The sequence below is a fragment of the Lissotriton helveticus genome, chromosome 4_1, assembly GCF_964261635.1.
Source record: "Lissotriton helveticus chromosome 4_1, aLisHel1.1, whole genome shotgun sequence".
NCBI lineage: Eukaryota > Metazoa > Chordata > Amphibia > Caudata > Salamandridae > Lissotriton > Lissotriton helveticus.
The window spans coordinates 1,245,143,571-1,245,169,270 of NC_136063.1; positions in this window are offsets into that span (position 1 = coordinate 1,245,143,571).

Consider the following 25,700-nt stretch of genomic DNA (forward strand, 5'->3'; position numbering starts at 1 on the left):
CTCAAAAACAATTCTAGACGTAGTAATTTACGTATTTTGAATGTCCCTGAGGGAAATGAAGGGTCCGACATCAAGTTGTATGTGGTCTCTCTTTTGAAAGAAGCTTTGAAATTAGTCGAGTCATCTGAAGACCTGGCCAAGGACATCCAACTGATTCATAAAGATCCCTTTAGGAAAAATCCTAATAGAGACAAACCTCGTAGAATTCTCGTAAACTTTCACACGTACACCCTTAAAGAAAATATTCTGGCAGCGGCACTGAAGCACAAAATACTGACAGGGAAAGGGTTCAACTTCCAAGTTAGATCTGATCTTTCAAGGGCTACTCTCGAGAAGCAATGGGAACCTGGCAGGAGTCTGGACGCTTTCAGATGTGCAGGCGCATCAGCTCAGCTTAAGTTCCCTGCTTCACTTAGAATAATGTATAACAATAAAATGTTTAACATTAGGTCAGTCCAAGAAGCAGATGAGCTACTGCTTAATATTGGAGGGTCTAAGGATGGTGCGAAGGGCTCTACAGGTTGAGGGTTTTTCTATCTAGTGCTCCCCTCTAGTACTCTTTAGAGGTTTCTATCCTTTTTATGTTTAGTTCTCTCTATCTCACTTGGAAAAATAAATTAAACTTAAAGGGGAAAGGTAGGGGAAGTGAAGGAAGAAAGGAAGGAAAAAGAAAATGGAAGGAAAAGAAGGAGAAAAAAAAAGGAAAATAAAGTGGGGTGAGCACATAGGTTAGATTCAGGGCTAGCATGTTTGAAATTTGGTCTAGTTTTGTAACCGCTACCCACACAAATCGTCACTTTGGGAGTTTCCGAAGTTTACATGTATAATTGCACAATGGGAGTATTGGGTCGAGGCACTATCTTCTGGACTAGCTCCGGATAGATAGGGCAAGGGTTTCCCAGGGGGGGGGGGGTGGAGGGTAGTCCAGGGCACGGGGGGGGAGAGAAGTAAAACAAAAACCTCATTTCCGATAAGTTTTTGGTTTGTTGTTGCTGGTCAAGAATTATTGGTAGTAGTCTGGCAATTTTCTGTCTTTCGACTTGTGGTGGCCGTATGTGTTTGGGGCATGAAATTGCTGCCTCCTTATGAGTAATGTCAAAGTGGTCTCCTGGAATGTGAATGGCCTCCGCACCAGACCTAGGCCAGATAAGATCATGCAGTATTTGCGGGATCTGGATGCGCAGGTCATCATTCTCCAGGAGACCCACTTGACTGAGGCGGAAGTACTCTCATTGGTAAAGAGAAATAGGTGGATTGATGTTTCTATCTCTACCTCTCAATCTTCCAGTACTAGAGGAGTGACAATCATTTTTAAAAAACCTCTTCAAGTTAGATTAATGTCTAAAATAGCAGATCCAGGTGGCAGATGGGTCATCGCTTCAGTGTTGATAGCAGGTGCATGGACCTAATATTGACGATCCATCTGTACTAAAGTCAATTTTTTCTCATTTATTATCTTTTCCCGAACCGACTATCCTGGCTGGAGATTTTAATATAGTGGTGGACCCCCGTTTAGACAAAACCCCAAGCAGGCGACCTTTGACTCTTTCAATAACAAGGGTGTTCTTACTTAGGTCCATGAAACAGTACGGGCTTGTCGATATCTGGAGATGTATGTCTGGAAATAAGCAGGGGGTCTCTTTTCGAAACTTGAAATACCACCATCAGTCTAGGATTGACTTTGTTCTAATTAATCAGCGTTTGGTCGAAAGCGTGAAAAAGATTGTATATCTTCCATCTCACCTATCAGATCATTCGGCCATCCTGATGGAACTTGGTGGGTTTCCTAAGACGTCTAGATCTTGGTCGTTTGATCGTTCGCTCTTATTAGCAGCAGATGATGATTTTTACTTACTGAAACACAGCTGTTTATAGATACCAATGTAGGATCAGCTGCCCCGGGGATAGTTTGGGATGCTTTTAAGGCCTTTTTAAGAGGCCTTATCACAAACATGGACTCATATTGAAGGAAGTGCTACAAAGAGAAGGTAGCGTCCATAGAGGCAGAAATGCTGGTAGTGCAAGAGGAAATAGATCAGGTTCCATCTGGCATCTCTACTAAAGTTCTTGACAGCAAGTTGCCATCTTTGAAAGCGCATTTGGGGTCTGTGTTGAATCTACGCTTGCAGGAGAAATGGGAGGCTAGCAAGATAGCTCACTTCCAATTTGGAGAGGGGGCTGGTAAATTGCTGGCATGGAAGGCCAGAACCCACAGGGTTCGCAATAATATCGAGTCCGTAGTTCAGGATAACCCACGGTACTCATCGATTGGGGATATCAGGAGAATCTTTAGAGATTTTTTTTCAAACATCTATCACGAGGATAAAATATTGGAGAATGAAACTATTGACAACTGGTTGGATAAGATATCTCTTTCATCCCTATCCGATAAGCAACAGGCCTCTCTGAATGCTAGCATTACCGAGCGGGAGGTCAGGGTTGCCATCCTTAATAGTGGTAAGGGGAAGGCTGCTGGCCCAGATGGACTACCAGCTGAGATCTATAGGGTCCTTGAGCAATCAGTCGTCCCTTTTCTAACCAGGTTATTTAACCAAATCTTGCAGGAAGGAACATCTCCACCTGCTTCCTGGGATAGTGCTTCGATAACCATAATTTTAAAACCAGGGAAATCAGCACTAACCTGCGGGTCATAGAAGCCTATATCCATCTTGAATGGGGATTACAAGATTTTTGCTTCGATTCTCGCGAAGAGGCTTGGTTTAGTAGCTCCAGATGTCTTGCACCAGGATCAGAGGGGGTTTGTGAAGGGCGCCAATTGTACGAGCTAACCTATGATTTGATAGGGGCTATAGATATAGCAACAACGCAGTCACTCCCTCTGCCAGACTTAACACTGGATGCAACCAAGGCCTTGGACAGGGCGAACTGGGCGTACCTGTCGAGGGTCTTGGATAAGTTTAATATTGGAGAGAACTTTGGTCGCGCAGTAAGACTCTTATATTCTAAGCCTTCTGCCTGTTATGTTATGTTATGTTATTTGGTATTTTTATAGCGCACAGCTGCCCCAGCAAAGGGGCGTCCTGGCGCTCTGACAGATGCTGTAACATAACACATAATAAAAGAAGAGGAATTAACTAGATGCCGGGAACAGGAAGGTTTTAATCGCCTGCCTGAAGGTGAGCAAATCTTCAAGGGCTCGAATGTGAACAGGGAGCGAATTCCATAAACTTGCCGCTAGCACCCTAAAGGATCGTTGTTGGACCTGTGTGTTGGTGAATGGCGAACTGTCAGATCCCTTTCCTATTACGAGAGGAACCCGTCAGGGTTGCCCTCTTTCCCCTCTATTGTTCGATCTATATATAGAGCCCTTCGCTCAGCGGGTGAGGGAAGAGGAGACTATTAAGCCATTTGTTTTTGGAGGGTGGGAGCGGAAAGTGGCTTTATATGCCGACGACATTTTGTTATTTTCTTCAGATATTAGCTCAGCCCTTCCAGCAGCCATTAATCTTGCTCTAGAATTTGGTGAAATATCAGGCTATGAGGTTAATGCCTCCAAGACTGAGGTAATGATCTGGAATGATACTGATAGTATATTGGAAGTACAGCCTACTGCTAGTCTCCGGTATCTGGGTCTGAATATAATCAAAGACATTAATAAAATCGCAATAGTTAATTTCACCAATGTTGCAAGGGAATGTTGCAATCTCATGCAAACTTGGTCCCATCTTCCGTTAACTTTGTTAGGACGTGTTCATTTAGTTAAAATGACTATCTTGCCAAAGGTGTCATTTCTCTTCAATACTATACCTCTTTTTTTCAACCCAACTGTCATCTCCAAGTTACAGGGAGACATAACATCTTTTATTTGGGATAAACATATCCCTAGAATTGCATGGAAGAAGCTCAGGCGGCGCAGGGAGAAGGGGGGCGTGGCAGCACCAGATCTACAGGTATATGCTTGGGCTTTCCAACTAAGTCATACCCGAAAGTTGTTGAAAATGCCGGTGGATCACGGAATTGGCTTGTTGTTCTCAGCTATGCTCAAAGGGGTAGCGGTTTCACAATCAGGTTTTTTGTTTAAATTTGGAGACCCCAAATTCTTTAAGAAAATTTAGTTGAAAGTTTTGCAGGGGATGGCGAAAACATGGTATAAGGTGAGGACCTTAGTTAAACTTGGTTACTTTTCTAGCAGGGCCCCGCTTTGGGATTCTCCTGGAAGTCCTGAGTGGCTGAAAGACAGTTTGTCTGCTCCCTTGCATGTTGGTAGTCTGGAGGTATGGGGAGAAATATTTGTGGAGGGAAGCGTGTTACCATGGGAAGTTCTAAATATGAAAATAGGATTGAACCTCTCCAAATTTAAATATATCCAGATTACCAGCGGGATGCAGCATTATACCTCGCAAACATCAGCCCGAAGTCGAACTCCAATTGGTGGTGGCAACCAACTTGAGGCTCTACTTTTAGACAAACTATTGGGCAAAAAAGAGGTTTCTGTGTGGTATAACTGGATACTGGAGGAGTCTGAAGGAGAATTTCAACATGCAGAGGCATTGTGGGGCTCTGCCCTTGCGTGCCCTAACCTAACTCATTTGTGGACCATATCATTTCAAGTCCTATGGGATATTGTGAAGCCTGCATGGCTGCGTAGAAACCACCTATACATGCTTCATAGAGCATATTATTCTCCACAAAGGATTTCAAAATTTGTCCAAGGTTCCTCGGTGGCCTGCGCTAGATGTGGCTTGTTGGAGGCCACCGACGCACATATGTTTTTTGAATGCCCCTGTATTTCAGTTTTTTGGGATTCCATTAACAAGTTGCTTTCTGATTCATTGGGTTTCCAAATTTCTATAGATCTACCCCTTGCCATATTGGGAGTGAGTGATGGAATTCGAAGTACAGCTAAAAATCTTATCTTCTACTCATTTTGCAGGCAAGAAGGGAGATCTGTATAAAGTGGAAGGATCAGCAACCTCCGTCACTACCTGATTGGCGAGCTTCAGTCCTTCAAGTATCTAAACCTGACTTGGCAAGAGCTGGGATCCGCAATAAAAGATCCTTTTGGCTCTTGCTGAAATGGAACTAGTTGTTCGGGGTTTTTTTTTTTTTTTCCCCGGTCCAATGATTATGCTGCTGAGGTTTACCTTCACCGCTATTCTGGGTCCTACTTTCCCAGTTTTCTTTTTTCTTTTTATGGCAGTAACATTCACAAGCACATGGTTTTCAATTGCAGGTTTAAGGTACTTTTATTATGATGAAGGGTCGCGAGATAGGAACAGTTTATAACCCTTGCCAGTCTTGTACTGAGACAGCATATGGTACACGAACAACCTGTAATATTTGAAACCTGGTGGAATATGAGGAAAGAAAAAAAAAAAAAGATCCTCGATCCGCCTCCCTGAGATTGTTACTTTTGGTACCCAACCTCTTGCTCGTAGGGTGCCCTTAGTTAGTCTATCTTGTAGTCCCGTATCTGTCGCTGTTGCTCTTGTGTTTCTGGTTAGCAAGGAATGCCTTACTGCTGTTCCCTCTATCCTACATACGGATTCGGTGGCCCCTTGTTAGATAGAACTGCGACAAAAGGATATACATTTACAGGGTTTGTGGACTGCCAGTCCTGAGCTAGCTTCGTTGACTTTGTTTATTGCTGAAGTAGGTGGTTGTCCTGAGGTAGCAGTATGGTAGTCTGTCTCAAAAAGACACTTTCTCGTCCTGTATTTTAGGGTATTGTTCTTGAGGGTACTGTAGCCCTATGCTGGCAAGGTTAACGAACAATCTAGGCAGACATCCTTCTCTTCTTGGCGTGTTAAGGAATTTGCATCAAGAAGCCCTCTAGCTGATTAGAACTGCGTTTTAGAACTAAAGTATGCTATGCTTTAATCAGCAGAAAATTACACTTGATTTTAAAGTGCTCTGCCATTCCCAGAGTGCCTCAAAAGCTTAGCCTACCTGCTTTTAAGATGTACAGCGCGTATTTTTCAAATTGGAGAACACAGTTCGTGTACAGAGTTCACCAATTCCAGGTGTGCTTTTAAAAAGGTGCTTTACTTCCTTAGCACATATGGTTGTAAATCTTTTGCAAGTAGGAAAGGAAGAAAGGAGATATGGCTTGCACATGAAAATGTTGATTTTGTGATTAGTGGGTGCAGAGGTCACAGGCTGTGATTGGGGTGGAGAACTAATTCGAAGGTGAGTGGTGGTCGGCGGAGAGGTGGCCGCGGGAGTGACGTCACTTCCTCCCAACATTTAATGTTTCCACTCTAGTTCACCATGAGCGTGTGCAGCACCAGGTGTTATATAGGTCTGCACAGAATAAGTTGCACCAGTCGAAGAAAAACATTGCTTTTGTCACCAGTTTGGAGGCCTGGAGGACTCGTGGCCTGTAGCTTTGCTTCTCTTTCCTCCTTCTCACCTGCCTGTATGTGTCTTGGGTGATTGGCTGACAAGGTGCTGCAGAGAATTTGCCACATGACTGGAACTGTCAGTGCCTGCTTAGGACGCTCTCACTTTAGCTATTGGTGCTGAGGGTCTTCTGCTGTTTGGGACTGTAGATTAGACCTGGAGATCCAACTATGACTACTGGAGGTTTTACATCTTATACATTCGTTGATTGCTAGATCAGGTGTATTGCGTGACACATCCAAGGCACTTTGAGAGTAAAGTGTCACATTTACCATCTACATTGAGCTAAGCTATTTTCTACCATTTTAGAGACTATTTTTCGTTACAGTATTGTGGATTTTTTTGTTTGGTCTTGCGTTAGGTCTAGTAATAATTACTTATTTTTCTTAACTTGGTGTGGTGTCCATTTATAGTGTTTTCACTTTATTACTGTATGTGTTCAAAATGCTTTACACACTGCCTCTGAGATAAGCCTGTCTGCTCGTGCCAAGCTACCAAGGGGGTGAGCAGGGGTTATTCCAGAAGTGTACTCCCTTAGCCTGATTATAAGCAAGGGTTCCTATTTGGTCAATGGTACCTACTGCTGCAAACTAGAGACCCCCAGTTCTAACATTGGTGGTCAGCGGTGAGAATTTGGACTTGCATTTATGACTAATATACAGTTATTGGTGTACACTACTAGTGAGTGCAGACCATAATGCTCCCACATACTTTTTGGTAGAATTTTCCGTGGAACTTCTTTTTGCTTTTTGAGAACTACCAACTGTTTTTCACCATGAGCAAAGCAGCATCAAACGCATCTATCGATCTACAGTTTGAAAAAGATAGGGTTGATACCTACACTGTGCCACAGCTTAAAACCTTCTGCAAAAGATTTCAAATCCCTTTGAGAGGCGTAGCCAAAAAGTAAGAGTTCCAAAAGGCGCTGAGGGCCTGGTTGGAATTTAGAAATTCTATTGAGCATCTGGAGGAGCCTAGGGATGAGGCAGAGAATGCAGTTGGGCAGCTGGATGAGTTATTGGGCCTGACTGGGGAGAAAGTATCTTCAAGGCCAGGTAGCAGTGTTTCTTCAAAGGACCTGTCCCCAGGAGAGATGGAGGACAGGGAGAGAGATAGGGTGCATAAGATGGAGCTGGCCAAGCTAAAAATAGGTTGGCAGATGGAGTTGGAGAATTAGAAGTTGGCCTTGGAGGAAAAGAGGATGCATTTAGAGCATGAAAAGATGTTCAGGGAGTTGGAACTGAAAGCCAAGAGTTTAGAAATTACTCCCTCTGGAGGCAGCACATCATCTGTGCCTGTAGAAACAAGAGTGTTCATTCCCACGGATGTTATTAAGGAGTTTCATAAGAATGAAGATATTGGGCAATGGTTCAAGGCCTATGAGGTATCTATGTCCTTCCACCGTGTCCCTGAGAAGGATTGGGGAGCGGGGTTGTGGGGGCAGTTCCTTAGTGATTGGCAGGACACTTTGTTGGATTTGCCTTCTGAAGATCAGAATTCTTATGTACATATGAAAGAGGCCTTAATGTCCAGGTATGGGTTGACTCTTGAGTTATTTAGACAATTGTAAGAAACTGGAGTCTAGCACTTGGGTAGAATATATTTCTTTCTTTGGCAGATCATTGGATGGTTGGGTGAAGGGTAGCAAAGGGAATGATTTTGAAGTGCTCTATAATTTGATTTGATAGGGGCACTTGTCAAATAATTGTTTTCCAGACCTACGCCAGCACTTTATTGATAGCAAGCTGAATAACCCTAGAAAGTTTGCTTAGGAGGAGGACCCCTGGGAGAGCACCCGGGTCCAGAAGGGTCATGTGGGAGACTCCACCAAAGGTGGACAGGGTCCCCAGCAGAAGAGTGAGGGGGACAAGGGCAAACAGAGGGAGTTCCAGAAAGGACCCCAAGGGAACCAAGGGAAATGTTCCCCCCACTTCCCCCTGAGAAGAAGCCTGGGGCCCGAAGGGTAAACCTGTTCATCGGAGACCCCTGAAGTGCTTGAAGTGTGGTGAAGTGGGCCATAGGTTTTATGATCCCCAGTGCCCACAGAGGGACAAGACAGCACCCCATGGTGCACCACCCCGGCAGATGGCGAGTGTAGCCCTGGAGGAGGAGATGGATGCCCAGGGTGGGTAAGGTCCCACAGAGATATCCCTTGTCTCTTTAGGAGACTGTGAGGTGGACCCCAGGACCCAGCTGCCTGATAACACTAAAAAGTACAGGCAGTGGGTGACCATCAATGGCCATAGAGTGGAGGCTCTTAGAGACACTGAAGCCAGTGTGACAGCTGTCAGGTGTCACCTGGTGTCTGAAGAGAAGGTGGTCCCGAAAGCATTTTATCCAGTTGTTGCCGCTGACAACACAGAGAGCCACTGCAAGGTGTCTCAGGTTCCCTTTGAGTGGGGGTTCTCTGGTACTCTTCAAGTAGCTGTGAGGCCAGCCATGCCTGTTGACTGTCTGTTAGGTAACGATTTGGAGAGCTCCCCTTGGACTAAGGTGGAGCGAAGTGCTCATTTGGAGATGTGGGTCTGCCTTACTCAGCGAGTGTGACCACACGGTTCATAGCAGTCAGTAAGGGTGTTCAAGAGTACCTAGAGCCTGAAAGAGTAGCCCACCCCCATGGTTCCCACGGTCCAGGAGGAGGCAGACCTTGAGGGGGATGCCCTGGAACCTACAGGGAAACAGGTAGCTGAACTGGGGGACCTGCCTGAGCAAACCCATTGGCAGCAGGAATGAGGACACTCGAGGGAGGAGTTCTGAGAGGAGTGGAAGAAGTGCCCTTCTCTTCTGGGTTTGAGACAACAGGCTGCAAACCAGGCAGCAGGTGATCAGTCTGGATCTCATTGGATCTACTGGGAGAATGGTCTCCTGTTTAGTAAGCCTAAGGTTGCTGAGCCTGGGTCAGCATGTGTGCTGGTGGTACCCAAGCGCTTCAGAGCTTTTCTACTGGGCTGGCTCATGATGTGCCTTTAGCAGGACATTCGGGGGCAGGACAAGACCTTTGAAAGGCTTGTCTCCCACTTTTATTGGTCCCAAATGTGCCAGAGTTCAAATACTCATTACAGCACCTGTCAGACTTGCCTGGCAAGTGGAAAGAGTGGGAGGAAGCATAAGGCTCATCTCCAGCCATTCCCTGTGGTCAGCTCCCCCTTTGAAAGGGTGGGCATTGACATACTGTAGCCTCTGGATCCCAAGACAGCCATGGGCAACAGGTTCATCCTGGTCTTGGTGGACCATGCCACCTGGTACCCGGAAGCCATCCCTCTCAGGAAAGTGACGGCCCCCGTGGTGGGATGTGCGCTGATGAGGATTTTCTCCCATGTGGGGTTCCCCAGAGAGGTGGTGTCAGACCATGGTACAGACTTCATTTCTAAGTATATGAAGTCCCTGTGGCAGGAGTGTGTGTTAACTTATAAGTTCACTACTCCATACCACCCACAAGGCAATGGGCTGGTTGAGAGATTTAACTGGATCCTCAAAGGCATGATTATGGGTCTTGAGGAACCCATAAGGCGTAAGTGGGATGTCCTCTTGCCATGCCTTCTCTTTGCTTACAGAGAGGTGCCATAGAAGTCCTTAGGGTTCAGCCCCTTTGAACTGCTCTATGGTCACCCTGTAAGAGGACCTCTGAGTTTGGTTAAGGAAGGCTGGGAGAAAGCTCCCAGGAAACCTCCCCAGGATGTATATACTTACATGCTGACCTTCAGAAACCAAACCCGGCATTTCAGGCAACTCGCTCAGGCGAATCTGGAAGCTAGCCAGGAAGAGATGAAGTGGTGGTACGATAAGAATGCCACTCTGGTTGAGCTTCAGCCTTGTCAGAAAGTTTGGGTCATTGCCCCTGTGGAGCCCTGTGCGCTCCAGCATTAGTGGACCAGAACATTTGAGGTGGTGGAGTGCAAGAGTGATGTCTCCTACTTGGTGGACTTGTGGTCTCCAAGGAACCCTTTGCGGGTCCTGCATGTCAACCGTCTGAATCCCCACTTAGAAAGGTCCGAAGTGGTCATGCTCCTAGCAACAGATGCTGGAGTTGAGGAGGAGTCTGAGCCTCTTCCTGACTTCCTGTCTGCAACAGAGCAAGATAGGTCAGTGATTGGTGTTAACCTCTCTTCCATTCAGACCCCTGAGCAGCAGAATGACTGTCTCCAGTTGTTGGGCCAGTTTTCTGATTTATTTTCCCTGATTCCCAGTGTCACTGATTGGTGTGTCCATGATGTAGACACCGCAGATAGTTAAGCACAACATTTACAGAGTGACTGACAGGGTGAGAGCTTACATCAAGGAGGAGGTCTCCAAGATGCTTGCATTAGAGGTGATTGAGTCCTATAAGAGTCCTTGGAGCAGCCCCGTGGTCTTGATCCCAAAGGCTGCCGCTCTGGGTGCCACGCCAGAACTCCGATCCTATGTGGACTACCGAGGGCTCAATTCAGTCATCAGGACTGATTCGCACCCCATCCCCAGAGCTGATGAGCTCATTGATGCGTTAGGGGCTGCCCGGTACCTCAGCATGTTTGATCTAACCTCTGGGTAGTGGCAGATCGCCTTTTAACTGAAGGGGCAAGAGAGAGGTCAGCATTCTCCACACCAGATGGGCACTACCAATTCCGGGTTATGCCCTTTGGGATGAAGAATGCCCCTGCCACCTTTCAGAGGTTGGTTAACCAGGTGTTGGCTGAACTGGAGTATTTCAGTGTCACCTACCTGGATGACATTGCAGTGTTCAGCGCCAGTTGGGAAGAACATCTGCGCCACCTCTGGGAAGTGTTAATGACCCTGCAGAGAGAAGGCCTTATGATCAAGGTGAGTAAGTGCCAAATCGGGCAGGGTTCTGTGGTGTACTTGGGACACCAGGTTGGGAGCGACCAGGTGGCGCCCCTACAACCAAAGATTGAGACCGTCCTGGCTTGGCAAGCCCCCAAGACCCAGACAGAGATGAGAGCCTTTTTAGGACTCACTGGGTACTACAGGAGGTTTGTCAAGGGGTATGGCAGCATTGTTGCACCCTTGACAGAGGTGACTTCCAGGAAGCAGCTCATGAAAGTGACGTGCACTGACACCTGTCAGAAAGCTTTTGATGCACTGAAGACTGTCATGTGCACGGCACCCGTGCTCCTGGCACTCAATATCTCAAAAGAGTTTATTGTTCAAACAGATGCTTCAGAGCATGGTGTGGGGGCTGTTCTTTCACAGATGAATGATGAGGGCCTAGATATAACCTGTAGCCTTCATCAGTAGGAGGTTACTTCCACGGGAACAGAGATGGAGTGCAATTGAGCGTGAGACATTTGCTGTGGTCTGGGCACTGAAGAAGTTAAGACCATACTTGTTTGGGACTTACTTCTGGCTTCAGACAGACCACAGGCCCCTCAGATGGTTGATGCAGAGGACAGGTGAAAATCCAAAGCTGCTGAGGTGGCCCATTTCCCTACAGGGGATGGAGTTCATGGTGGAACATCGCACTGGTACAGAACACGCCAATGCTGATGGTCTGTCCATATTTTTCAGCCTTAGTGAATAGAACTCCCAAGGGGTGGGTAGTGCGCCCCACATTTCAGCTGGAGGGGACACATGTTAGACCTGGCACCATTGGCATGGGTATCCCTTCCATTTTTTTTGCTGTTCCCTCCTGTATTTTTGCTATATATTTTGCCAGTCTAGATGATTTGGGCACTCTGCCACTGCTATTCAATGCCAATGTGCCAGTGCACCCTATTGTAAAATATTTTATTGGATTAGAAACTCAATTTGCTTTGGGATCCTGAAAAGATTGAGGAAAGTCCTGGACTTATTGCCGGTGGAAGCTCGCCAAACCTTGGTACATGCTCTGGTTACCGCTAGGATGGACTATGCGAACCTGCTGTATCTGGGAGCACCGAGTAAAAGTGTTGGGCGTCTCCAAGTGCTGCAGAATGCGGCAGCACGCTTGGTCCTTAGGTTACCCAAAAGAGCACCTTCGAAGCAGGCTTTGCAAAAACTACACTGGCTGCCTGTGAGGAGCAGAGTTGAGTACAAAGCCCTCTGCACCTGCCATCGGATTTTGAATGGCAGGGCACCGCGACCTCTGCAGAGCTTGATTAAAGCGTATGAACCTGCTAGAGCACTGAGATCCGCGGGCGGGGGACTGCTGTCGACCCTCAAGGTGAAGAAGGCTCGCATGGGTGGCAGATCTTTCAGGCACCTAGCACCTTACCATTGGAATAAACTTCCAGTGGCTCTTCGCTTGGAACCAGTAGAATCCAGGTTCAGAGCTAAATTAAAAACCCATCTCTTTGTCTGTTAAGCAGGCCCACGTTGGCAGCCCTAGTTCTCTGTTTAGGCCTCCTCATCGGTAGCGCGGGGACACGCCGGTGTGCGTAACTCAGCGCTTTACAAATGCCCCTATTATTATTATTATTATTAATGATTGGTTAATTTTATTTACTTGTCAGATCCTAGTACAGTGCACCATGTGTGCCCAGGGCCTGTAAATCAAATGCTGCTGGTGGGCTTGCAGCTTCTAAAGTGTTCTCAGGCCTGCCATTGCTGAAACCTGTGTGCAGTCCAGTACTGCCATGTTGACTCAGTAAGAGCATCCACTTGCCAGTCCCTAAACCTTCCCTTTTCTACATTTTAGCCACTCCTAAATTAGGCCCAAGGACATGGGGCATTGTATGTAAAAGGTAGGACATGCCTCATGTGTGTAGCATGTCCTAATTGTGAATTACAGCCAATTTCGTTTTTCACTATTGCAAGGCTACCTGTTCCCGTAGGCCAGAATGGGCAGGTTGATTATAACATCTTACAATCCTAACTGACTCATGGAACTAGGTTGAAATTCGAGTTTAGTATACCTGAACTCAGAATGATAAAATAATTTTTTTTAGTTAAAATACCACTTTTAGAAAGTAGGCATTTTCTTGCCTAACTATCCAGGCCTGTCTCTGCTAGATAGTGTATTCCTTGACCGGTTTTTGAGTGACAGAAGTGGGGGGCTCCAGGAGACAGGGTGAGTCAGCACAGGGCTGAATAGACCTATCTGCATGAAGAGTGGTGGGAGGAGTTGCACCTGGATCCGAATAGGGCTGTGCCCGCCTTCCACAATGCTGGCTCCCCCTCCTGTGGTGTGCCCGATGACCCTGGCCCGCACTGTCAAAGGAAAGAAGGAGTCCTGTAAACAAAGTGCTCCAGGTCTGCACAGAACTGGTTTGGACTAGGTACAGACACTCTCTGCCTTCAGAGACAAAGGATTTTGGTGTATAAAAAGGGGGACTTCTGGGAATCAAGACGACCCTTTGCCAAGAAAAAGAACCAAGGAAGCTGAATGAGGAGACTGCCCCAGTGCTGTGCTGTTGGGTTGGCCTGCAGCGGTTACCTTATTTGCCAAGGAAAGGAGAAAAGGAACTTTGTGTGTACTATTGCAATCTTGAAGAGGAATCTCCAAGGGCTTGAACTGAGCTTGCCTCCTACCTGAAGTCTCAGGGATACAAGGCTTCACCACCAGCTCCCCTAAATTCCCTTGCGGTGGAATTCTGTCTGCAGAGAGGTGCCTACTCTTGTTTGGGCCCTCTGAAGAGAAGGCGAGTCGCTTGGAGCTGGAAGGGCAATGCAACAAGGAGAAGCGTGTCGCCGCCGCAGCAGTTGCCATTGCATCGCCGAAGAAGCGTGTCGCCGCTACAGCTATTCGCCATTGCATCATCGACAAATGCTTCGCATCATCTGAGAAGCATGTCACCGTTGCAGAGGTCGCCAGCGCATTACCGGAGAAGCGTGTCGCTCAGAAGTTACTGAGTTCGCAGCAGGCCATCAGGCGTGGATGCATCGCATCCAACGTTGCTGCATCACATCGAGACACCATTTTCTCGCAACGCACCTGATAGTAGCATCGCATCGAGGCACCATCTTGTCGCATCGCACCAGATCACAGTAAGAAACCGGCGCATCACCTCCTCTCCGGTAAGGAACCTACACATCACCTCCCCAGCGCTGCAGTAAGGAACCGACGCATCACCTCCCCCGAAGCAAGGAACTGACGCACCACCTTCCCTGCAACTTCTTTTTTTGTATTATTTGACACATCCATGGTACTTTGAGAGTAAAGTTTTGCATTTACCATCTACATTGAACTAAGCTATTTTCTACCATTTTAGAGACTATTTTTGATTACAGTATTGTGAAGTTTTGTTGTTTGGTCTTGTGTTAAGTCTAGTAAAGATTACTTATTTTCTAAACTGGTTTGGTGTCCATTTGTAGTGTTTTCACTGCATTACTGTATGTGTTCTCAAATGCTTTACACACTGCCTCTGAGATAAGCCTGTCTGCTCGTGCCAATCTACCAAGGGGGAGAGCAGGGGTTATTTTAGATGTGTACCCCCTAACCCTGACTAGAAGCAAGGGTCCCAATTTTGTCAAAGGTACCTACCTCTGTCAACTAGAGACCCCCAGTTCTAACAGTGTTGTGTCACATTCAAACAAATACGTTTTCATAGTTAGAGTTAATAAAGAAGAATCGACGTTAAAAGGTAAAAAGCTGGTTTCGTTTTTCATATATATAATTTTGTACTTGATCTAGATGAGAAACAGTTTACCAAAACGGTGCTACTTCTGACTCAATATACCGTGTCAAGTTATCAACATAAGAGACAGGTCTAGTCTGTTGAAAGCAGAAATAGGTAAAACTGTCAAAATGATATTAGTCAGTTGGTAAAACTGTGAACACTACCTTAAAAGTATCTTTTCTTATCTACTTCGTCAGTTTACCTTTGTTTTCTGACATACATATTGTTGATCCTTCCACTCAGGCATCCATCCACCCAACATTCATGCATGCATTCATGCTTGAGTGCAGGGCTTTAAGAGGGATGAAAAAACTGTGTGTGGGGCTGTCTCTCAAAGGGATATGACCGATGACATTAAGGGCGTGGCTTAAAAACACCTAGGATGAAAATATGTGCTTAGCAGAGTGTGCCACCTGACGGTATTTGGCTGTTTCTATCATTTCATCCAGATATCCAGATACTATAAGTAATATTACACATACAACAAGCCAGGACTATTGGCTTTGACAATGGTTGTTAGTTGCATAAAATAAAATTAGCATAAACTATGGCTTTGTTGTATACTGTAGTGAAAATGCTTCCATTCTGAAATGATGAGACTGTGAAAGAACTAAAACGAGTCTTTTTGAAGTTATATCAAAGGCAGTGGACGGTGGTACTGCTGCAGAGTTAATATAATTTTTTTCACCCTGAGGGAGGGCAAAAAAAATGAGACCGATAGGGACCCGTCTCGGCATCTACTTTCTAGAACTTACCGGTGCTGGGCACGTCAGAACCCGGCCCACTTAAAACCCTGCTTGAGTGTGTTGTGTAGGGGGCTGTGTGCTTGTATTTTATGGCTACATGTAAGTTATTTGCTTGTGTTTGTGTTCTTGAGTGCTGTTTGGATACTGGAATCAATGCACGTGTGCTTCTTATGTGTTCTTGTATGCCTGTAGGTCAGTGCGCATGTTTTTGTTTTTTGTGTGCATGACTACTTGCATGTGTGTTGCAAGTTTGCACAGGTATCTCTGTAGGCCTACCGCTCTGTCCTACCGGGGTGAAGGCATATGTGTGGCCATCGCTGTCTGTGTTACATGGTCAGCGACTAGCTGCCGCCTCCCCCCCCAATCCGGCACCCAACACCCAGGAACGTGGACACGAGACATCTTTACTTTTTGGAAGGCGGGCGCTAGTCGCCCGGCCGTATTTATTAAAGTATGAAATAAAAAAAAAGGTTTTTTAATTGCATCATCAACAATTTATACAAAAATCAGCAGGACATTTAGATACATAATTCTTCAACAAGTTTGAGAGCCTGACCTTAACAAAAACTCTAATACATGTTGTTTCCTAACCGAGACTAAACATCCTCATCTTGATTTTTGTACATTTCTGGCCATATGGCAGGGTCACTACCGGTGTCAGGTCCTACAAGCTGCGCCTCCCCCTGAGACGTGCGCATGCGCAGTGTTACCATGGGACTGAGGGTGAGGGCAAAAAAAATGAGACCGATAGGGACCCCTCTCGGCACCTACTTTCTAGAACTGCCGGTGCTGGGCACGTCAGAACCCGGCTCATTTAAAACCCTGCTTGAGTGTGTTGTGTTTGGGGCTGTGTGTTGGTATTTTATGGCTACATGTAAGTTATTTGCTTGTGTTTGTGTTCTTGAGTGCTGTTTGGATACTGGAATCAATGCACGCGTGCTTCTTATGTGTTCTTGTATGCCTGTAGGTCAGTGCGCATGTTTTTGTTTTTTGTGTGCATGACTACTTGCATGTGTGTTGCAAGTTTGCACAGGTATCTCTGTAGGCCTACCGCTCTGTCCTACCGAGATGAAGGCATATGTGTGGCCATCGCTGTCTGTGTTACATGCTTCTGTATGCATTCACTATACACAATCCAAACTGAAGGCGTTCGTCAATGCTTGAAAGATGTCCCTGTTGTACCTATACATTGGGTCTGTCACAATGTAGTATTTTCCTTTCTAAGATCAGCATTATTCACCTCACACTTTACAAAGGACCAATAAGTAGGGTGACATAATTAAAGATATGGAGACAGATGGCGACTGAAAGCTCGTCACTTTTCATGTTTGCACCGAGACAGTTTTATATGCCTACAGCCGACAAATGTGCCATTATCACTACATAATATTATCGCATGACTAAAATCACAGCACATAGCCACGGAAACATTTAAAGGGGGAATTAAAAGGAGCTAACTACTTACAGGGCCATTAGCATGAAATGTCGACAGTGTGATTAGGGCTCATTTAGTAGCTTGCAGACGGAAGTAACACACAACAGAAGCTTGGTTTAAGAGAGAAGTGACTCATTCCGTGGAAAAACACAAAATCAGTTTGCGTGACCAGGATGCAAGCATTGCCGAGGCAGCCTAAGCGCCCACAACTCCCCGGTGTGCTTGGCTTAAGTCACCATATTTGGTGCCTGGGAGAGGGTTGTTTGAATCTCATTTTTCCGGAAAGGTGAGCGTGTACTTTTCAGTGAAGCATGACTACAAAAAGCGTTTGCGGGATGAAAGGTGTGTGCTGTCATATTCGTTCAAAGCTGAAACATTGGAACTATTAGACGCCATTTTGTTAATGAAAAAGCAGAAGGAAATTACTGCACACTTCTTAATTTGAATCTAAACTATATAAAAGTGTCATCTGTATTGTAATCAGGGCCTGATTTAAATTTGGAAGGTATGGTATGAAGGTCTTTATGTAGATGAACATATATAGGGCATGCCTAGCTAGGGAGCAACAAAGTGCTGTATGGAGGTCGAAACCGCAGGATATGCTTCAAGAACGCTCACAGTAGGCAAGATGATAGTAGCTTGCTTATGGTCTGCGTTGGCAATACTGATGAGAAGTTTTTTTGTTTTTTTAAATATATTTTTATTGGGTTTTTTAAACAGACACAAAAGACAATCAACATTTAAACAATTCACCCTGCCCATATAGGGTAACATTCCTTCGACTTAGATGTTGGTGGCATGAATTACAAGGATTGAACGTTCCTGATAAACTATCGTAAAACATGTAACATAGAACATATATCCGGTGGAATTTTAAGTTGGGGGTGTTGGTCGGCTGTAGTGGATTATGAGCCAGAACGGACCCCTTTCTCATTGTCTACTCTGGGGGAAAGTAAAAGAGGGGGAGAGAGAGGTAAGATTCTAGGGGGGAGGGGGTGGTGAGGGTGTCTTGCTCCAGGCGGAGGAGAGGGGTTGGGTTTTGCCACTGCTATTCACCAGCTCATTCAAGGTGGGTCATACGGGTCTAGGAACCTATCTAGAGAGGCCCACATTCATCTATTGGGATTTCTCCATGGTGTGTTATGTAGGGTTGTGTGGTCTGCTCCTCTCAAGAATGTCACCCAGTTGAGACACCCCTTGAAGGTGGCTTTGGGGGTGTCCTTCCAGTTGGTAAGGACTATTTTAGCTGCTGCCATTAATAGGAGGTCGAGGAGGATTCTGTCGTGTGGCTTGCATAGGTCAGCTGTTATGAATGCAGTGGTAACTGAGGAAAACTCATCTTTAAGTGTGCACCCTAAGGCTTTGTTAATGAAGTTAAATACTTTGGGCCAACATTTTTTGACCTTTGTGCAGTGGAAGAAGAGGTGTGCTAGGTCTCCCTGTTCTGTGCCACAGTTCCAGCAGCGGTCATGATCCCTTAGGCCCATGGCCGCAAGGCGAGTCGGGGTCCAGTAGATTTTGTGGAGCAGCCAGAATTTTGTCTGGACAAGCCCTGGGGAGACCATATTTTTCTCTGGGGCCGACCAGAGGGTGTGACTTTCTTGTTCGTTCAGGGTGGTGCTTAGCTCAGCCTCCCAGTAATTTGTTGTTTTGTTGTTAAGCTTAGAGGCGTTGGGGCGGAGTAGTTTGTAGATATGGGAGACTTGGTGGTCCACTTTGTTCAGGTGCTCCATATACTGGAAGATTGAGGGTACGTGTTTGGCTATACCTGATTTGGTTAGGGCAGTTCTGATTTTAAGGAAGTTGTAGAGTTCAATGTCTGGTAAGTTGTGCCACAATTGTAGCATGTTGAAGCTGAGGGGGGTATCCCTCTTTTCCAGCTGAGCTGGAAATGAGATCCCTGCTCTTTTCCATGCGTCTATGCTTATGGGTTTCCTTCTATATTATATTTTTGAGCTACCCCACACCGATTCCCAGTGCGAGTTTTTGATACTGTGTTTTAGTTTTTGATCTACTTTCATCAGGGCGAGTCTGGTGTTGTTGAATATGGGGCTCATGTTTTGTGACTGTTTGTTTGTAGTGAGTAATGTTAATGGGTCAAGGTTGTTGAGAATCGCCTTTTCCATCCTAAGCCAGACTGGCATGTAACTCTGGATGGGTCGGATCCAGTTGATCCCCTGTCTCGCTATAAATGCTGTCTGGAATGATCTGAAATCTGCCAGGTTTAGGCCTCCTAATTTTTATCTAGTCGTAGCTTTTTCAGGCCTATTCTTGGTTTTTTGTCTTGTTTAACAATTTGTCCGTTTTACGGAAGAAGTCATCGGTAAGTTTGAGTGGGAGCATTCCCGACAGGTAGTTGATCACGGGAGTGATCATCATCTTAATTGTGTCTATTCTACCCCACCAGGATATAAACTTGGTGGACCAGGCCTACACAAGCTTTTTTGTTTTATCTAAAATTACTTTTTCATTTTGGTCAAGTGTGGATTTGAGGTTATTGCCGAATTGGATCCCTAGGTATTTGATGAAGCTGGGCTGCCATATGAGTCCTGAGTTGTCAAGTACCTCTCTGGTGGTGTGGATATTGAGTGGCATACACTCCGATTTGTCTCTGTTAAGCTTATATCCTGAGTGGGCTGAATATCTACTGATGGATTCCATGAGGGCTGGGATGGAGGATTTGGGGTCTTCTGTGAATATGAGGATGTCGTCTGTGTAAGCGGCTAGTTTGGCTGTGGCCTCGTTGATGGTGACCCCGCCAGTTCTCTATTGGTTAGGATGGTGCACAGTCAAAATATTGACTACAAAATATCGACTGGACACAATATCGAGTTTTAAATATCGAATGGACAAAATATCGACAGGACAGAATATAGACATCAAAAATATCGTTATTAAGGTAAGTAATGTAATATCGATTGTTAAAAATATAGACATTTAAAATATCGAAGTATATAATATAGTTTAAAAAAAATATCTATTTTTTGATAATATTGAATTTTTTATAGTGATATTTATGTTATTATGTGTGTTAAAAGTGTGTATTTATGTTATAAATAATTGTAATTAATGAAATTTTTATTTTCTAATTTTTGCGTAATTTAATTCTGTAGCGGATTGTGGGTTTATAGGGGAATAGGGTGGGAAGTAATTTAATTATAATTAATTAAATATGTAAATGTATTTATTGTTATGAATTTGTAATTATTTGTCAATTAATTTATATTTGGTAATTCATTAACTTTTAATTGCAATTAATTTTAATTAATTGAATAATTGCTAATTATGTTAATTTTACTAATTTATTTTCTGTAGCGGGTTGTGGGTTTATAGGGGAATAGGGTGGGAAGTAATTTAATTATAATTAATTAAATATGTAAATGTATTTATTGTTATTCATTTTTAATTATGTGTTAATTAATTTATAATTGGTAATTAATTAACTTTTAATTGGCAATTAATTTTAATTAATTTATTAATTACTAATTATGTTAATTTTACTAATTTATTTTCTGTAGCGGTTTGTGGGTTTATAGGGGAATTGGGTGGAAAGTAATTTATGTATAATTAATTAATAATTAAATATGCTAACATATTTATTGGTATTGTTTTAGAATTCATTGTTAATTAAATTTTTATGGGTAAATAATTAAATTCGAATTGCTAATTAATTTTATTTAATTGATTAATTGCTAAATATGTTAATTTAATAATTGTTTTTCTGTAGTAGGGTGTGGGTTTATAGGGGAATAGGATGGGAAGCAATTTATTTATAATTAATTAAATAAAACAACAGTTTTTAAATTGTTTTTAATTAGAATTTATTGTAAATTAAATTTTAAATGTGAAATTATTAATTGTTAATTTCTAATTAATTTGTATTAATAGTTAAATAATTGTAATAATTAATTTTAATTTTTAATTTTAATTGATTAATTAATATATTATATTTAATTCGTAAGTACTTTAAAGTAAATTTTGATAGATATTAATTTATATTTATTGAAATAATATATGAAGTATTTAATTTCCCTACTGTTGCACCTACTGGAGTGGGAATAGTAATTTTTACCCCTACGCTATCCAACGCTTTCCCTACTGTTGCACCCACTGGAGTGGGAATAGTAATTTTTACCTCTACGCTATCCAACGCTTTCCCTACTGTTGCACTCTTTGGAGTGGGAATAGTAATTGTAAACCCTATGCCATCCAACGCTTTCCCTACTGTTGCACCCACTGGAGTGGGAATAGTAATTTTTACCTCTACGCTATCCAACTCTTTCCCTACTGTTGCACTCTTTGGAGTGGGAATAGTAATTTTTACCCCTACGCTATCCAACGCTTTCCCTACTGTTGCACTCTTTGGAGTGGGAATAGTAATTTTTACCCCTATGCTATCCAATGTTTTCCCTACTGTTGCACCCACCGGAGTGGGAATAGTAATTTTTACCTCTATGCTATCCTACGCTTTCTCTACTGTTGCACTCTTTGGAGTGGGAATAGTAATTTAAACCCCTACGCTATCCAACGCTTTCCCTACTGTTGCACTCTTTGGAGTGGGAATAGTAATTTTTACCCCTACGCTATCCAACGCTTTCCCTACTGTTGCACCCACTGGAGTGGGAATAGTATTTTTTACCCCTACGCTATCCAACACTTTCCCTACTGTTGCACCCACTGGAGTGGGAATAGTAATTTTATCCCCTACGCTATCCAACGCTTTCCCTACTGTTGCACTATTTGGAGTGTGAATAGTAATTTTTACCCCTACGCTATCCAACGTTTTCCCTACTGTTGCACCCACTGGAGTGGGAATATTAATTTTTACCTCTACCCTATCCAACGCTTTCTCTACTGTTGCACTCTTTGGAGTGGGAATAGTAATTTAAACCCCTACGCTATCCAACGCTTTCCCTACTGTTGCACTCTTTGGAGTGGGAATAGTAATTTTTACTCCTACGCTATCCAACGCTTTCCCTACTGTTGTACCCATTGGAGTGGGAATAGTATTTTTTACCCCTACGCTATCCAACACTTTCCTTACTCTTGCACCCACTGTAGTTTGTAGATATGGGAGACTTGGTGGTCCACTTTGTTCAGGTGCTCCATATACTGGAAGATTGAGGGTACGTGTTTGGCTATACCTGATTTGGTTAGGGCAGTTCTGAATTTAAAGAAGTTGTAGAGTTCAATGTCTGGTAAGTTGTGCCGCAATTGTAGCATGTTGAAGCTGAGGGGGGAATCCACCTCTTCCAGCTGGGCTGGGAATGAGATCCCTGCTCTTTTCCATGCGTCTATGCTTAAGGGTTTCCCTCTATATTATATTTTTGAGTTACCCCACAGCGATTCCCAGTGCGAGTTTTTGATACTGTGTTTTAGTTTTTGATCTACTTTGATCAGGGCGAGTCTGGTGTTGTTGAATATAGGGCTCATGTTTTGTGACTGTTTGTTTGTAGTGAGTAATGTTAATGGGTCAAGGTTGTTGAGAATGGCCTTTTTCATCCTAAGCCAGACTGGCATGTAACTCTGGATGGGTTGGATCCAGTTGATCCCCTGTCTCGCTATAAATGCCGTCTGGGATGATCTGGAATCTGCCAGGTTTAGGCCTACTACTTTTTTATCTAGTCGTAGCTTCTTCAGGCCTATTCTTGATTTTTTGTCTTGCCAAAGGAACTTGTTTAACAATTTGTCCGTTTTACGGAGAAAGTCATCGGTAAGTGTGAGTGGGAGCATTCCCGACAGGTAGTTGAACACGGGAGTGATCATCATATTAATTGTGTCTATTCTACCCCACCAGAATTTAAACTTGGGTGACCAGGTTTTCAAGAGCTTTTTTATTTTATCTAAAATTACTTTTTCATTTTGGTCAAGTGTGGATTTGAGGTTTTTGCCGAATTGGATCCCTAGGTATTTGATGAAGCCGGGCTGCCAGACGAGTCCTGAGTTGTCAAGTACCTCTCTGGTGGTGTGGATATTGAGTGGCATACATCCCGATTTGTCTCTGTTAAGCTTATATCCTGAGTGGGCTGAATATCTACTGATGGATTCCATGAGACCGTCCTGACTTCGTCAGAAGCGGTCGCTCCCTACTGCCCTTGCTCGCTCCTGTCTACTCTGCCTGGTATCGTTAGCGCTACGCTGCTGATCTTAATTAGCACTTGACCGTGCCTGCAGTATTATTTCATTATTTCATTATTTCTTTATTTTCACGTGCCTGTTTGTTTGCTCGACAGTGCCTGCATTGTTTCATTAATTCTGAGTGCCTGTGTTGCTTAGCTCGCATTGCCGCATCGTTTGTGTATTTATTGCTGTGCTGCCCACCGCGTAAATAATTTATTCACTTTCCCCCAATCCCGGTCTGCACTTCCGTTTTAGCCACCATTAGCCTTGTTGTTATTGTGCCCGGAGCCCGCCCCCTCCACCACGCACCCGCCTCCCAGCTGCTCCTCCCTCGCCCCTCCCCTTCCACTATCCATATATGTCAGATGCATTGTTGTGCAGCGTTTACGCGCAGCGATCGCGCCCCATGCGCGCTGAAGGTGCGCCAAAGGTAAGCCCGTCTACGCCGTCCGCGCCTGGACCGCGCCCAGCGCCCGTCCCCCTGGCTCCCGCCGCTCCCAACCCTCTAGAGTCACATATGACGCCGCAACTCTCCTCGCCCTCAACCCCGGACGAACACCACAATGCTGCAAAGCCGCCCCAGGTCGTTCCCACGGACCTTTCGCCTGCTTCTCCTGCAAATTCAACTGCACCAGGACCCTCACCAAATCCAACCCCTCCACACACAGCTCCGACTCTAACCGCCTGAAGTGCATCCTGCTCAACACCCGCTCGGTCCACAGACACGCAACGGAACTCTGGGACCTACTCGACACTGCATCACCGGACATCGCCTTCCTCACAGAAACATGGATGAACACATCATCAGCACCCGACATCGCCATAGCCATACCGGACGCTTACAAGATCACCCGTAAAGACCGCACCAATCAAACAGGAGGAGGCATCGACATCATCCACAAGAACACCATCAAAATCATGACCAGCTCCGAGGATAACCTTGCAACCGCCGAATATCTCCACTTTCAGATCCACACCGACCCTAGGACCACTCTTAGAGGCACCCTCATCTACAGGCCTCCAGGTACCCGCAGTCAATTCAGCGATGACATCACTGACTTCATCTGCCCACATGCCCTCGCCTCCGAGAACTACATTCTTCTAGGAGACTTCAACTATCACCTTGAAAACAAACACGACAGCAACACCTCCACCCTTCTGGACAACCTGGCCAATCTCGGACTCAAACAACTTGTTGACACCCCCACCCATGTTGCCGGACACACGCTCGACCCTATCTTCTCCTCCAGCAAGCATATCTCCTTCGATCGCACCACAGCTCTCCATTGGACGGACCACAGCTGTGTTCACTTCAGCTACAAAACCACACTGACCCACAACCGTCCACAACCTATTCCTCGGAGAAACTGTAACAAAATCACCTCCGACCAACTCCTCACATCACTCAACCAAAACCCTCCCACCCTCTCGTTAGATCCAAACCAAGCGGCCACCAATCTCAAGCAATGGATCACCCACAGTGCTGACGAATTAGCACCCCTGAAAAACCCCCAGATCAAATCAGACTGCAAAAAGGCTCCCTGGTTCAATGATGACCTTAAAAAATCTAAGAAACTATGCCGCTCCCTGGAGAAAACATGGAGAAATAACCCAACCTCCGACAACATGTCCATCCTCAAGGCTGCCACCCGCAAACACCACCAACTGATTCGATCCGCTAAGAAATCAGCATTCAAGGATCGTCTTGACAACAGCAATCACAACAGCAAGGAACTTTTCAACATCGTCAAAGAATTCACCAACCCCACCGCAGCATCTAACGACATCACTCCCTCCCAAGACCTCTGCAATGCGCTATCCTCCTTCTTCTACAACAAAATTGCCGACATCCACAACAGCTTCGAGAATACTCCCAGCTTCCAACCCCCCCCACCACCCTCAGATCCTACTCCGCCAACTAACAACCTCACCGCCTGGAACCCAATCACCACTGAAGACACCATCCGCCTAATGAACTCCATCCACTCTGGCTCGCCAACCGACCCCTGCCCCCACCACATCTTCAACAAAGCGAACTCCATCATCGCACCCCATCTCCATGATGTCATCAACTGCTCTTTCAACTCTGCCACCTTTCCAGAAAGCTGGAAACACGCCGAACTCAGCGCCCTTCTGAAGAAACCCACAGCAGACCCCTCTGAACTTAAAAACTACCGACCCATATCCCTCCTCCCTTTCCTGGCCAAAGTCATTAAGAAAGCAGTCAACAGCCAGCTCGCCACCTTCCTTGAATCCAACAACTCCCTCGATCCATCTCAATCTGGATTCCGAGCAAAACACAGCACCGAAACCGCCCTCATTGCAGCAACAGACGACATCCGAACACTACTGGAGAACGGTGAAACTGTGGCCCTCATTCTACTCGACCTCTCCGCCGCTTTCGACACAGTCTGCCACAGCACCTTTATACAGCGCCTCAGCAACATCGGAATACAAGGAAAAGCCTTGAACTGGATCACCTCATTCCTCGCTGGGAGAACTCAA